This window comes from Furipterus horrens, unplaced genomic scaffold, assembly GCF_987537825.1.
Source record: "Furipterus horrens unplaced genomic scaffold, mFurHor1.1.pri manual_scaffold_4, whole genome shotgun sequence".
Classification (NCBI taxonomy): Eukaryota; Metazoa; Chordata; class Mammalia; order Chiroptera; family Furipteridae; genus Furipterus; species Furipterus horrens.
Genome location: NW_028327174.1, coordinates 117,474,388 through 117,487,535, shown reverse-complemented (window position 1 = coordinate 117,487,535; position 13,148 = coordinate 117,474,388). Strand labels below are relative to the sequence as shown.

The 13,148-nt window shown below is 39.8% G+C and overlaps 2 pseudogenes; both read right to left on the bottom strand.

The window, feature by feature from the left end:
• Positions 1–1,094: 1,094 nt before the first annotated feature.
• LOC150012720 (WD40 repeat-containing protein SMU1 pseudogene) lies at positions 1,095–2,672 on the bottom strand (annotated as a pseudogene).
• A 4-nt stretch (positions 2,673–2,676) lies between these two features.
• On the bottom strand, positions 2,677–12,647 carry LOC150012719 (scaffold attachment factor B2 pseudogene; annotated as a pseudogene).
• Positions 12,648–13,148: the final 501 nt, after the last annotated feature.

Below are 13,148 nucleotides of genomic sequence, written 5' to 3'. Positions count from 1 at the left end.
GTTCCAAAACAAAAGAATACAGAAGGTTAGTAGTAAAAAAAATCAAGAATATCATGCAGATACTAACCAAGAGGAAGATGGTGAAACCATGTTAATATCAGACAACACAGGCTGCAGGTCAGTATTTTAGAGAATAAGACAAAAGAATCAACTCATCAGGATATTAAAACATTTCTAATTTTTATGCACACAATAACATCATTGTTTCAGCAACTATAAAGTAAAAGAAAAAATCTAAAAACAAAAAGATAAATCCACAATGGGTGGGAGATTTTTACACATCTCTCTCAGTAATTGTTAGAATAAATTCGACAAAAAAATCAGCAAGATTATACAAGATTTGAAAAAAAACAAGTAGAAAACTTGATCTGATTTATAATAATGCAGAATATACCTCTTTTCTAGAAGACAAGAAACATTTACAAAAATCATCAAATGCTGACTGTAAAGCAAGCCTCAGAAAATGTCAAAGAATCAACATCATATTGAGTATGTTGTCTGATTATGGCCCAATCAATTTGGAAAACAATAACATAATGGTAAACAAAAAATTGTCTTATGTTTGAAAGGTAAGGAATAAATTTCTTAGTAACTCAAGGATCATTGAAAACGTCAAAACGAAAATGAGAAATTATTTTGAACCAAATGATAATAAAGAACACTTGTGAGCTATAGTTCAGGAGGCACTTAGAGGGAAATTTTTTTTCCCAGAAATGTGTAAACTTTATTACCATCTTAAAAGAAAAAGGATGGAACAGCTACTGAATACGGAATAGTTCCTTTATAGTTCCTTATTTACAAGTTTACTACAAGGAGGCACATTTAATTCAGCATTTCAATAATCAAAGGATTACAATTTTTTCCAGAAATAGCAGTTATTCCACGCTCTGGGTAAAACATTATTGAAAATGTTAAGTGACCGCCTCAATTAGAAACAGACAAATGAATACCTTAAAAATATATTTAAAAAGGGTAACTGCTACTTAAACATGAATTTTCACAAAATTATTTTTGCACCTAATTCAGACAATTCACTCAGAAAAACTGCCCCCACCCCCACCCCCTGCAAAAGCAACACATGAGTATGTCTTCATTTAAGTACATGCTCTCAAGCTAATTTAAAGAAGTCAATTAGGGTTTCCAGAGTTTGAGGAGTCCGTCTTCACTGTAGGTAGCAATCAGGTTCTGATGAGGATGATGTGCAATACCAATCACATCCTTCTCATGAACTGTCAAGGTTCTCTCCAGTTTGCCAGTGACTGTGCTGAAATAGTAGAGCACAAAGTCCTCCCCCACACAGTAGATCCATTCACCTCGGGGAGAGAGGGCACAGCAAACAAAGTCACCACCTTCTCTCTTACCAGAGCTGAAGCTTCTGACAATCTGCTCCTGCATGTTCATGATGACCACTGTGTTTGATCTCTTGCACATCACAAAGTGATCTGGGTTTTTAGGAAGCAGGATCACACTGTTGACAGTGATGTCTGTCTCTGCAGTGCTGCCCAGACATTTAAAGGTATTTGAACATTCTGTGGTCTTCATATTCCAGATCTTTACAGTGCCATCAGAGGACGCACTAATAATATAATGTCCATCTTGTGTAAATGTTGCTTCGTTAACAAAGGAAGAATGGCCACGAAATTCCTTCAGGGTTTTCCCAGGTTTTAAACCATGAATTCTAATTTTCTGGTCAAAAGAGACACTAAGGATCTGACTGCTATCCTTAGAAAATCTTAGACAGGTGCCACCTTTACTGTGTGCCCTTTCAAATCTTCTTAAACACTGTCCACTCTGAATTTTCCAAACCTTGATTTTTCCATCTTGGGCCCCAGTTGCTAACATTTCTGTATCTCGGCTGAAACACATGCAGAGGATAGCATCATCCATCGTCAAGAAGTTATCCTGGGCCTGGTACTTAAGATCCTTCCTGATTTTTCCAGTTGTAAAGTTCCATACTTCAATGAATCCATCAACAGACCCGGTGACCAGATACTGACCATCTGGAGAAAATCAAGCACACTCCACATGTGATTTCTGACCAAACTTAATATGCCTATTCAGCTGTGTAGAAAACTTTTCTTCTTCCACATTTTTGACAGCTGCTTTGCCTCGGAACAAATCTATGGTCATGCCAGGAGGAAGCAACCCTTGGTGCTGCTGCCACTTCAATGCCTGTCCCAGCAACGCCATGAGACGGGATGGAGGCACCACACTGACTTCCCCAGCTAAGGCCTGGGCAATTGCTGCTCGTCTCTTCTCTTTGCTACTTCCATCTGGGTATGCCTCACCAGGATCAAAATAAGACCTGGCCAAGAGATTCTCCAGATAAATATACCGCTCTGGCTGCATTTGTTTTAACATGATCATAGAATCAGTCTGTCTCAGAAGTGACCTGGCAGCCCCCATTCACACAGCTCTATCAATTCCAGAACAACCTGTTCATAGAGGTCAATGAGGGTTTTGTCTGGCAATTTCAGAGACTGTATAGCCTGTAAAACAGTGTCCCAGTGGCCACTATTAATGTCAGTCACAAAACTCTCAATGCTATCCACAGTATTCAGAGACACAGTAGTCTCCTCCTGTAAGGTGGCTAATGCCCGGTGTAAACTATTCTCCTTCAGGTACTGCATGATAAGACGGATCACATCCAAGGACTTGATTTCGATCGACATTGTGCTATATTCCCCTGTTCAGGACCCACTCCACTCTCAGGCCTAGTCGCACAACACACCAATGATAGAGGGAAATTTCAACACTCAAACATCTATATGTTAGAGAAGATATATGACTAAACATCAATGACTTAAATACCCATTTAAAGAACTCAATAAGAACACCCAATTTTTTAAAAATGGGAGGAGACAAAGTGGGAGGAAGGAAAGAGAAGAAATTAACATAAAAATAAATATCTGATACAAGAACTCGATAAAGTTAAAGTTTCATTCTTTTAAAGAACCAACTATTCAGACTCCTAATGAGACTAATCAATGTAAAAAAGAAGATACAAATTATCAAGTCAGGAATACGCAAGTAACATTGCTGTAGGTCCTGGAGATGCTTACAAAATTGTAATACGGTGATTAAATACAATGCAGAACTCATAAAGTTAAAATACATTTAAATTTTTATTTATTTTTAAGTATATTTTATTGATTATATTGTTACAATAGTTCCAATTTTTCCCCTTTGCTACCCTCCACCCAGCACCTCCCCTCCACCAGCAATCCTCCCCCAAAATCCATGCCCATGGTTTGTACATACAAACTCTCTCGCTTCACCCTTTCATATATTCTTCTTCTTTTTCTTAAATAAATAAATGATCAATTAATTATTTTAATAATAAAAATAACAATACCTCCTTCTCAGATATTGAGACACTTTAAAATCTTACAAAGGACAATGGGCGAAGGTCACAAGCTCCTCTCGCTGCTTCAAGCTGGACATGGTCGTCGTCCTACCTACTCTTGGGTCCAGAAATCCCTAATAAGAGTGGCGATGTGGAGGGGAGGGTGGCCTTCACACATGAGGAAGGATCCTGCAGACTCCAGGTCAGTTGGCTGTCCCCGGACAATGGCGTGCTTGGTTTAACAGGCTGGCATCCTTGTTGTATTCTGGGGGCAACAGATTTGGCAAAAGGGTTAAAAGACATCATTCACTCCATAACTACTAGATGACAAAAGGCAGGGATTAATTTTTCAATGTCCCACATTAGGGGGAAAAAAAAGGGCTTCTTTGGAGGAAGGTGTCCCAGGCACATCTCACCTGTCCAAAACGCTTTTGCCCATTATACTTAGTTTGGGCTGAGGGAAATAATTTAGTTTACCCCCTCTCAGACCTCTGGGCCCTTTCTGTCCAAGGCATTAGGATAGAAAAGAGAAACCAGTTTTAAAGTGAAGCCCACAGACCACCCCATTCTTCACCAACTCAGCCACTTGGTTAAGCCAAAACATTGAGTCTCAGGAGGCAGCGCTGCAGACAGGATTAAGTGAGGCCTATATGTACAGACAATCACTCAGGTAATGAGATCATAGGCTTATGCCCTTTGAAAACAGAAAACACATGTTAATTTATGTAACATAACCCACAAACAAGTCTCTAAATCTGTAAGACTATCTTATTGGGAAGACATCCAGTTCCAAGGCATTTGATATTCTTCTTGCCTGTAAATTAAATATCTTTGATGATAGCACATAGTTTAACTTTCAAGTGAGAACATATTTTAAATAAAAAAAAACTTTAAAGATGATTAGCTGCACTACTTTATAGTCTACCACTGAGCATTGTGATTTTCCTTGAATAATGATTTTTCTCCCTCAGATTACCCTCCTTGTCATTAAAGGGACTGCAGTAAGTCCATTTTTAATTTATCCTGTTCATTTGCATAAACACAACAAGAGCATCAAATGATCACTTATGATCTTTAGTTCTGCTTTGCTGGAACTTATACAAGGAACATTTAGGGTGACCTTCAGTCTGCCCTTCAGAGCACAGAAACTGAGCCACATACCTGGCATTCAGCCTTGCCTGTAAACACCTGTCTTTTCCAAGTCCTTCTGGTTTTCCATTGTGCCTAAAGGTCTGTTCTAGCCATCTTTCAGGAAAAAAACCTTCATTCCTTCCCTGGAAAGATTGCTGTGGACCACACAACCAACCACGGTACCAGGCCTTTTATCTCGCGGCTTTTATTACCTTTGAAAGTCATTCCCAGCTCCTCAGGGCTTTTTGGTAACAACCTGAGCCCAAGCATGTCTCCTTTAGGCATGACATTCCAGTCAAAGACTTGGTCAAAAAAAAAAAAACAACCTCTATTAACAACTGGTCTTCTTAGTTTTATGCAAAGAAACTTATGTCATTACTTACTTCTTTAGAATGCCAAACTCTGGAGGGATCAGATAGGGAGAAAAATATACAACGTGAAGGAAAATCCTTGTCTTTCTAATATTCACTGAACTGGCATTTCCATTCTTCATATTTTCATTTTTCCCCCACTAAAAATTTTTTGTTTGTTTTTCCATTACAGTTGTCCCACTTTTTTCCCCCTCTTCCTTCCCTACACCCTGTCCCTCCCTTCCCCCACATTCAGTCCCCACTCAGTTGCCATGTCCGTGGGTCATTTATACATGTTCTTTGACTAGACCCTGCCCCTTCTTACCCCTTTCTCTCCCTCCCGCATCACCCTTGTTACTGTTAGTCTACTAATTGTTTACATACCTGTGGTTCAATTTTGCTCATTTGTTTGTTTTGTTCATTAGTTTCTTGTAATAGGTGACAGCATAAGGTATTTTCCTTTCGTTGCCTGGGTTATTTCGCTAAGCATAGTTCTCTCTAGTTCCATTCATGTTGTTGCAAATGGTAGAAGTTCCTTCTCTCTTTCTGCTACATAGTACTCCATTGTGTAAATGTACCACAGTTTTTTGATCCACTCATCTACAGATGGGCATTTAGGTTGTTTCCAGAACTTGGCTATTGTAAATAGTGCTGCTATGAACATTGGAGTATATAGGTTCTTTTGAATTGGTGTTTCAGGATTTTTCGGATATAATCCTAGCAATGGAATTGCTGGTTCAAAAGGCAGTTCCATTTTTAGTTTTCTGAGGAAATTCCAAACTCTTTTCCATAGTGGCTGCACCAGTCTGCATTCCCACCAGCAATGCACCAGGGTTCCCATTTCTCCGCATCCTCTCCAGCACAAGTTGTTTGTTGATTTGTTGATGATGGCCATTCTGACTGGTGTGAGGTGGTATCTCATGGTGGTTTTTATTTACATCTCTCTGATGGTTAGTGATGTTGAGCATTCTTTCATATGTCTATGGACTGTCTGTATGTCCTCTTTGGAAAACTGTTTGTTCAGATCCTTTGACCATTTTCTAATTGGGTTTTCTGTTTTCTTGGTGTTGAGTTGTGTGAGTTCTTTATATATTTTGGAGATCAATCCCTTGTCTGAGATATCATTGGCAAATAAATTTTCCCATATCGTTGGTTTCCTTTTCATCTTCCTGATGTTTTCTTTTGCTGAGCAGAAACTTTTTAGTTTGATTTAGTCCCATTTGTTTATCCTTTTCTTTATTTCCCTTGCCTTAGGAGATATATCAGTGAAAATGTTGCTACGTGGGATATCTGAAATATTTCTGCCTATGTTTTCCTCTAGGACTTTTATGGTGTCACAGCTTACATTTAAGTCTTTGATCCATTTTGAATTTATTCTGGTGTATGGTGTATGTTGGTGGTCTAGTTTCATCTTTTGGCATGTCCCTGTCCAGTTTTCCCAACACCATTTGTTGAAGAGTCTCTTTTCACTCCATTTGATGTTCCTTCCCCCTTTGTCAAATATTAGTTGACTGTATAGTCCTGGATTTATTTCTGGGCTCTCTATTCTGTTCCATTGATCTATATGTCTGTTCTTATGCCAGTATCCGACTGTTTTGATCACCGTGGACTTGTAGTATAGTTTGATATCAAGTATTGTAATTCCTCCTACTGTGTTCATCTTCCTCAAAATTGCTGTGGCTATTCGGGCTCTTTTTTGGTTCCATATAAATTTTTGAAGTATTTGTTCTAGGTCTGTGAAAAATGTCATTGGTATTTTAATAGGGATTGCATTGAATCTATAAATTGCTTTGGGTAGTATGGACATTTTAATGATGTTGCTTCTTCCCATCCATGAGCATGGTATATGCTTCCATTTATTTGTATGTTCCTTGATTTCTCTCTTCAGTGTTATGTAGTTTTCTGAGTACAGGTTTTTTACCTCCTTGGTTAAGTTTATTCCTAGGTACTTTATTTTTCTTGTTGCTATGGTAAATGGAATTTTTCTTTCAGTTTCTATCTCTGAAATTTTATTGTTGGTGTACAGACATGCCTTCGAATTCTGAATATTGACTTTGTACCCCGCTATTTGGCTGAATTCACTTATTAGTTTGAGTAGTTTTTTTGTGGAGTCTATAGAGTTTCCTATGTACACTATCATGTCATCTGCAAATAATGACAGTTTTACTCCCTCTTTTCCAATTTGGATGCCTTTTATTTCTCTTTCTTGTCTGATTGCTGTGGCTAGAACTTCCAAGACTATGTTGAATAGGAGTGGAGAGAGTGCACATCCTTGTCTTGTTCTTGACCTCAGGGGGAATGCTCTTAATTTTTACCCATTGAGTATGATGTTGGCTTCAGGTTTCTCATATACGGCCTTTATTATGTTGAGGTATGCTCCTCCTACTCCCATTTTGCTGAGAGTTTTCATCATAAATGGGTGTTGTACTTTATCAAATGCTTTTTGCATCTATTGATATGATCATGTGTTTTTTGTCTTTCATTTTATGTGGTGTATTACATTTATTGATTTGCAAATATTAAACCATCCTTGCATCCCTGGGATGAATCCCACTTGATCGTGGTGTATGATCTTTCTAATGTGTTGCTGGATCCTGTTTGCCAATATTTTATTGATGATTTGAGCATCTATGTTCATCAGTGATATTGGCTGGTAGTTTTCTTTCTTTGTTGTGTCTTGACCTGGTTTAGGAATTAGGGTAATACTGGCTTCATAGAATGAGTTTGGGAATCTTCCCTCTTCTTGGATCTTTTGGAATAGTCTGAGGAGGATCGGAGTTAGTTCTTTCCTAAATGTTTTGCATAATTCACCTGTGAAGCTATCCAGTCCAGGGCTTTTGTGTGTCGGGAGTTTTTTGATTACTGCTCAATTTCACTAGTTGTTATTTGTCTATTCATGCTTTCTGCTTCTTCTTGACTTTGTTTTGGAAGACTATATGGTTCCAGAAATTTTTCCATTTCATCTAGGTTGTCAAATTTCTTGCCATACAGTTTTCGTACTAATTTCTTACAATTCTTGTATTTCTGCGGTATCAGTTGTGATTTCTCCTCTTTCATTTCTGATTTTATTTATTTGGGTCCTCTCTCTTTTTTTCTTGATGAGCCTGGTTAAAGGCTTGTGAATTTTATTTATATTTTCACAGAACCAGCTCCTACTTATGTTGATCTTTTTTTTTTTTTTTTTTAAATTCCTACCAGAACTGCTGCAGATGCGACCTTTTTCATCTTTAATGATTGGCTTTATATCTTTTTCTTCCTTAAAAGAACTCATTTTCTGATCAGCGCCCTCACTGGCTGAGGACTCTTTAGGGGCCGGAGGGACTTCATTACAAGCTTCAAAAGCAAACTTCTTCACGTCTTCTTTGCAATCTCTGGGGTCTGGGCTTGAGGCTTCCCGGGGTGCTTCCGTGACCTCCTCGCTAGAGGCTTCTGCACACTCTGAGGCTTTACTACTCTGCTCAACTGGCTCCTCTAGCCCTACAGGCTCACAGTCCGTCCTCTCGTCACCGCCTGTTTGCTCCACGGGCTCCCTTTTCACTACCGCTAACAGGGTGTCTGCCTTGCTCCACTGAGCTTGTGCTGTTGACTCGCTGGCCAAATCTAAATCACCCTCCTTCGGAAGGCCGCTGCCAAAAAGGCCTTCCTCCGCAAGCCTTCTGTCTGACCCCACGCTACTTGTATCCTGTGCAAATGGCTGCTCCAGCTCGGAACCTTCTTCTTTTACTGGCTCAGATTTACAAGTTTCCCCCCAAAATGAAAATGTCGAGTATTTTCTCATTTTCTGGCTCCAATAGTGGTTCTTCAATATCTGAAGGTACTTTGAAGTCCAACGATGAAGCATCCAAAGTGCTCTCAAAGCCTTCCCCATCTACAGCATGTTCTGTGAGATGAGCTGGGAGCTCTTTCAGCTGTGCGGCCACATACTCTTTGCTATCACAAAGGGAATCAAGGATGCTGTCCGCACCATCTTCCCCAAAGTCTGGGGCACTGCTATTCTCGACTCCAGCTTCTTCTAATACACTAATGTCCATCATGTCAAGATTCTGCAAGCTCTCCAAACTTGCTTCCACATCCTCCTGCCCATCTCTGGAATCCTCTTCTAGGCCATTGTCTTCTGTGCCTTCTTCCTCTGTCTTCTGTCCTTTAACACATCTCTTTGCTATCTTCTTGCTGGTGGCTTCCAACGTGATGCCAATTTCATCAGGATCCTGCCCTTCTTCTTTAACTGCCTTCTTGAGTCGCTCCATCAAGACGCTCTTGTTGCCGCCCGTGTCCAGATTCCACTTCTTCAGCTCCGCCCGCAGGTCGATCACCCGCAGTTCGCTGAGCCGCCGAGTCCCGGCCTCCAAGGCGCCCGGACCAACAGCGGCCGTACCAGAACCCGAGTCGCCGGATCCTGCCAGAGTCTCCGCCGTCCCCTTATGTTGATCTTTTGAATTGTTAGTTTAGTCTCTATGTCATTTAATTGTGCTCTGATCTCGATGATTTCCTTTCTTCTACTTGATCTGGGCTTTGCTTGCTGTTCTTCCTCTAGTTCTTGTAGCTGTAGGGTTAAATTTTTTATTAGAGATTCTTCTAGCTTTTTTAGGTAAGCTTGTATTGCTATGAACTTTCCTCTCAGGACTGCTTTCGCTGTATCCCATAGGTTTTGGGTTTTTGTGTGTTCATTATCATTGGTTTCCAGGAACTTTTTGATTTCTTCCTTGATGTCATTGTTAACCCATTCATTATTTAATAGCATGTTATTCATTCTCCATGAGTTTGAATGTTTATGAGTTTTTTTCTTGAGGTTGATTTCCAATTTTAAGCCATTGTGAACTGAGAAGACGCTTGATATAATTTCAATTCTCTTGAATTTGTTGAGGCTTGTTTTGTGTTCTACTATGTGGTCTATCTTTGATAATGTTCCATGTGCCCTTTAGAAGAATGTATATTTTGCTTCTTTGGGGTGAAAAGTTCTAAAAATATCGACTAAGTCCATTTGATCTAGAGTGTTGTTCAGTGCCTCAATATCTTTGGTGTTTCTTTGCTTCGAAAATCTGTTCATTGTTGACAATGGGGTGTTAAAGTTCCCTATTATGAGTGTGTTCCTCTCTATATCTTTCTTGGAGTCTTTCAAAAATTTTTCTTACATATTTGTTGCTCCTAAGTTGGGTGCATATATATTTATAAGGGTTATATCTTCTTATGGATTTTTCCCTTAAGTATTATGAAATGTCCTTCTTTGTGTCTTTTTATGGACTTTGCTGTGAAATATGTTTTGTCTGATATAAGTATTGCTACTTCAGCTTTTTTTTTTTCATGTTCATTTGCTTGAAATACTTTTTTCCATCCCTTCATTTTTAGTCTGTGTAGATCTTTTTTTCTAAGGTGGGTCTCTTGTAGACAGCATATATGTGGGTCATTCTTTCTAATCCATTCAGCTACCCTGTGTCTTTTGATTGGAGCATTTAATCCATTTACATTTAAGGTTATTACCGATAAGTACTTATTCATTGTCATTTTCACCCTTTGTACTCGTGTTCCTCTCTGTCTCTCTCTGTTTCTTCATCTTCTTAAAGCAGACCCTTTAGCATCTCTTGCAATGCTGGTTTGGTGGAGATGTATATTTTTAGCCTTCTTTTGTCTTGGAAACTCCTTATTTCACCTTTCATTTTGAATGAGAGTCTTGCTGGATAGAGTATTCTTGGTTGTAGGCCTTTGTTTTTCATTGCTTGGAATATTTTTTGCCATTCCCTTCTAGCTTGTAGTGTTTCTGCTGAGAAATCTGATGATAGCCTTATTGGAGCTCCCTTGTATGTTATTAGTTGTTTCTCTCTTGCTGCTTTTAGGATTCTCTCTTTGTCTTTGAATGTTGGCATTTTAATTATGATGTGTCTTGAAGTGGGCCTGTTGGGGTTCATCTTCATTGGGACCCTCTGTGCTTCCTGGATTTGCATGACTCTTTCTCTCCTCATGTGAAGGAAGTTTTCTGTCAGTTTTTCAAAGAGGTTTTCTATCCCTTGCTCTTCTTCTTCTCCTTCTGGAATTCCTATGATATGGATATTATGACATTTCATGTTGTCCTGCAGCTGTCTTAGAACATCTTCAGGTCTTTTTTTTATTTTGTTGAACTGTTTGTGAGTTTTTGTCTACATTGTCCTCCAGCTCGCTGATACAATCTTCTTTTTCCTCTAACCTGCTTTTAATTTCTTCTACTGTGTTCTTCAATTCAGAGATTGTATTCTTCATTTCCTCCTGGCTCTTATTGATAGCTTCTATGTCATTTTTCTGCTGGTGTAATTCTCAGTAAGTTCCTTGTAGTTTTTTTGGAGTTCTTTGTAGTTTCTGCTGAGCTCATTGAACTTCTCCATAATCCATGTTTTGAATTTCATATCTAACAGTTTGCTCTCCTCTATTTCATTTAGCACTCTTTCTGGGGATTCTACCTTTCCTTTTGATGGGGGATTGTTTGTTGGTGCTTCTTAGAATGATCTGCACTTCCTGGATCTGCCCCTGGTGCCTGTCAGATTATCTACCAGTCTGGCCCTGGGCAGCCTGTTGGAGACTTCCAGGGATCTACTGCCTTTGTCTGTCTTCTTTAGTTGTTAATCTATTCAGTCTGTGATTAGCCGTCAGGCTTAAGGACCGTGGGTGTGGCAGCTTAATTCCTGTAGGCAGGGCTTTTGCTTCCCCTTCGGCTGATGTTACTTGGAGGGGAATTGTCTGCCTGCGGTGTGGGGATGAGTCAGCACTGGAACCTGGTTGGTTGCCCCCCTAGTTCTCCCCTCAAAGCCACCACGCCAAACTCTCCCCAAGTGTCTCCAGTCCTCTCTGCCTTCCCTCTGCTTCAGCACAGGGTAAGTGGGAGCCAAAATATTTTCATATGTGATCCACTTAAGAGCTCTTTTTCTCCTGCTGTTTCTCTTCAGCTAGCAAGAAACTCTGTGGCTTTTCGCTTTTCACAGCTGGATACTATTTTACTTTCCACTCTGTTGCTGTAGGCTGGGAAACCCAGCTGGGGGTTTAGACCCTGCCCTTCTCAGGGGGAATCCCCGGCTGCTGAGCTGTTTCTCAGTCCCTTCAGCTGCCACCCGTGGGAGCCCAGCCAACCCGTGCGCGTCTCCGCACTCCCTACCAGTCACGTTGTGATGTAGCAGCCTTTTCTGTCTCTCCGTGGTTATAAGACTTCTCTCCAGCTAGTGTTCGGGTGGTTATTCCAGATGATTTCTCCAAAATTAAGTTGTAAATCCGGACTGGTCCTGGAAGGATGTTAGTGTAGCTTCCACTTACTCCTCCGCCATCTTGTATCTCAAAATACATTTAAATTTTTAAAAGACAGAGAAATGTGTAGATAAATGAAACCTACTAAAGCTGATTTCAGAAGAAGTAATAAACATGGATGATAATATGACTATGAAAGAAATTAAAACTACAATTTAAAACCTTCCCTTAAAGAAAACTCCAAGCCCTGATGGCTAACCAGTGAAAAACTAATGCCAATCTCACAAAAACTCCTCCAGAAAACAAAACAGTGAAAACCTCTACCTTTATGAGGTTTTATGAAGCCTGAATGACCTTGCTACCAAAATCAAAGTCACTGTAAAAAGAAAAGTGCAGGTCAATTTCCCTTATTGAACATTGATGGAAGAGGTACTAGACCTAAATGGCAGAAGCCTCCTCTTGTGGAGATTTTCTTGGGAGAGAAGTATGAGCTGGCTGGTTTCAAGAGTTCATAGGACCCCCAAATCCATATTACCTTGATTAGCTGTTCCAGTTCCCTTGCACTCATCTGTGATCTGATACCTGTGAAGCTGTCTGATTGCCTGGGAGTCTGCCATGAGTATCTGCGTGTTTATTTTAGGTCATCTGGATCCAGAGCACCCTGTCTTCCCTCCTCTGCTTCCTTCCTGCACAGTGGCCTTGTTGTGACCCCACCTGTGGTTTGGAGGACAATACATCACTTAGTTTTGTTGTGGATGCTGTCCATACACAGTGATATTTTTTCTCTCAGTTGCTTTGTATGGCTTTGTTGAGAGATTTGGAGACATTCCACAATTGTGCCACCTCTACTGCCTTCCATAGTAAGGTCTAACACACTCCTATAGTGAGGTTCTAGCTCACAGCAGGTGTGTTGCATTGTTGTTTCAGCAGTGATGGGTATTCAAGAAAATACTTGGAAATATATTTTATATATTGGTTCTTTATTTTTGTAAGTTATGTTGTTAAAAGTGGGATTTCTACATCGTGGAGTTAATACACACTGTCAGATTATTTCCCCCTAAAAGTTGCAACAATTCATACTCCCATCAGTAAAATAACAGAGCACTAGTTTCTCTAAC